General features: G+C 38.0%; 1 pseudogene; it reads left to right on the top strand.

Moving 5' to 3' along the window:
* Nucleotides 1-526: 526 nt before the first annotated feature.
* Nucleotides 527-1422, top strand: LOC119523625 (annotated as a pseudogene).
* The last annotated feature ends 1433 nt before the right edge of the window (nucleotides 1423-2855 follow it).

Genomic DNA, 2855 nt, shown 5'->3' with positions numbered 1-2855 from the left:
TGGATTTTGTCTGTTGTTTTTGGTATTGTTGCTTTGCTTGTTTGTTTGTTTCAGGCAGAAGGGTAAATCTGGCCCCTATGATTCCATCTTGACTAGAAGCAGACGTCACAGGCATTAATTTATAAATGTGCAGATTTATCATTGGAATCTGTCAATGAGAGATATTCCAAGAAGTGGAAATTTATGAATATGTTCAACTGGGATTGTCAATGTAATACAATGGGCAGGTATTTGCAAATCAGGATATTTGTAAATTGGATCATCAGTGAGAGATATGCCCATTGGTGAATATTTAAGAATAAAGAGATCATCAAGTTATGCCTTGGTGGGGGGGGTGTTATGAATGTAGATCCTGGTCAATGTGGGGCTCATGATAGGTGGGGAGATACGGGTGTTATCAATAGGGTATGTGCTTTATGCTTACAGGGGGTATTCGTGATGGGCAATAGGAGATATGTCAATAAACAGATGTTTGAGAATAAAGCAGAGGCCTGTCTGACAGACCTTCAGCAAGGCGGCTACCACCATGTTCTGTTGAGCAACCCTCACTGGGGTATTGGCTTGGGCCCTGCAACTGCAATGGACCCACGTTCGAAATACGGCAACTTTGAAAGATATTACCAGGTGACTAAGGTTGATCAAAAACATCCAAAAAATTACCAAGTCTATGAAAATGGTAGCAGCAGCAAAATATGCTCAAGCTGAGAGGGGGCTCAAACCAGCTCAAGTATATGGAATAGGATCTCTGGCTCTGTATGAAAAAGCTGATATTAAGGGGCCTGAAGACAAGAAGAAACACCTCATCATTGGTGTATCCTCAGATAAAGGATTTTTTGGTGCTATTCATTCCTCAGTTGCTAAACAGATGGAAAGTGAGGTGGCCGCACTCACAGCAGCTGGAAAAGATATTATACTTGTTGGAATTGGTGATAAAATCAAGGGCATTATTTATAGGACTCATTCTGACCAGTTTCTGGTGATATTCAAAGAAGTGGGAAGGAAACCCCCTACATTTGGAGATGCATCGGTCATTGCCCTTGAATTATTAAATTCTGGATATTAATTTGATGAAGGATCTATTGTCTTTAATAAATTCAGACCTGTCATCTCCTATAAGACAGAAGAAAAACCCATTTTCCACTTAATACCATTGCAAATGCTGAGAGCATGAGTATCTATGATGATATTGATGCTGACGTGCTGCAAAATTACCAAGAATACAATCTGGCAAATATCATCTACTACTTTCTAAAGGAGTCCACCACTAGTGAGCAGAGTGCTTGAATGACAGCCATGGACAATGCTAGCAAGAATGCTTCTGAGATGATTGACATACTGAGTTTGACCTTCAATCACACCTACCAAGCTGTCATCACAATAGAGTTGATTGAAATCATCTCTGGTGCAGCAGTTCTGGATTAATGAAAATCAAGTTTCATCCTTAGATAAGAGGTAAAGAAGAGAAATTAAGCCAGCTGATTTTGTTTAGCTTTCAGCTGTCCTTGTCAGAAGAAACTGTTGGTTCATTGTTTAAAATTACTAAAGATAGCAAGATATTTATAAATTATCTTACAATAAATAACTTACAATAAAAAGAAAGAATAAGGCAATTTATCATCAAGGGTCATAACTGGGTTTTACCATCAGATGTGTATTTAAGAATATGGGGATTTTTCAATAGGCAAGCAACAGTAGAGTGTTTATTGGGGGGATATTTATAAAAGGAGAAATTATTCAACAAGGGTTTTCAATAAAAAATATCCCAATAGATGTTTACAACCAAGATTGTTCTATGGGAGAGATCTATGGGTGATATGCCAGTGGTGTTTATTTCTAAATAGGAAGCTTTGTCAAAAGGGGTCATGAATGCAGATATTTTGAGGGCATTTTTGAACAGGGCAATTTTTTTTAATTAAGTTTTATTGAAATATATTCACATACCATGCAGTCATCCATGGTGTACAATCAACTGTTCACAGTACCATCATATAGTTGTGCATTCATCACCCCAATCTATTTTTGAACATTTTCCTTATACCAGAAAGAATCAGAATAAGAATAGAAAATAAAGCTAAAAAAGAACACCCAAATCATCTTCCCCATCCCACCCTATTTTTCATTTAGTTTTTGTCTCTATTTATCTACTCATCCATCCATACATTAGATAAAGGGAGTGTGATCCACAAGCTTTTCACAATCACACTGTCACCAAATGCAGCAATTTTTAATCAAAAAGTTCATGAATGAAATATTTGTCAATGGGTGGGTATTTATGAATCAGGAGATTTGTCAATGGGGATATTTCAATATTTATGGATTAGGAGGTAGCTCAAAAGTAGTAAAGAGAATTCTAAGATTGACTCCACAAAAATTCTTGCCCTTGCTATCAGCTCCTTCCCTTGAATATGGATGGGACTGTGAATACGAGAAATCACTCTGTGATTATATTATGTTATATAGCAAAAGGGATCATGCAGACATGATAAAGGTTACTAATCAATTGACTATGAGATAGGGAGATTATCCAGGTGGGCCTAATTTAATCACATGAGACCTTTAAAAAAGAAGAGTTTCCTCCTGCTGGTGGCAAAAGGGATGCAGAGTAAGGATTTGACTTGTGCTAGCTGGCTTTTAAATTGGAGAGGGCCAAGTGGTGAGGAATGCAGCTGGCCTCCTGGAGCTGAGAGAAGCCACTTAATGGTAGTCAGTAAGGAAATGGGGACTTCAGTCCTACAATCACAAGGAAATAAATTCTGCCAACAACTCGAGTAAGGCTGGATTCTTCTTCAGAGACTTCAGGTCAGACTCCAGTGTGGCCAACATTTAAACTTCAGCTTTCTGAGACCCTTAAGCAG

This window comes from Choloepus didactylus, chromosome X (genome assembly GCF_015220235.1).
Source record: "Choloepus didactylus isolate mChoDid1 chromosome X, mChoDid1.pri, whole genome shotgun sequence".
NCBI lineage: Eukaryota > Metazoa > Chordata > Mammalia > Pilosa > Megalonychidae > Choloepus > Choloepus didactylus.
This window is presented reverse-complemented; position numbering and strand designations above follow the sequence as displayed.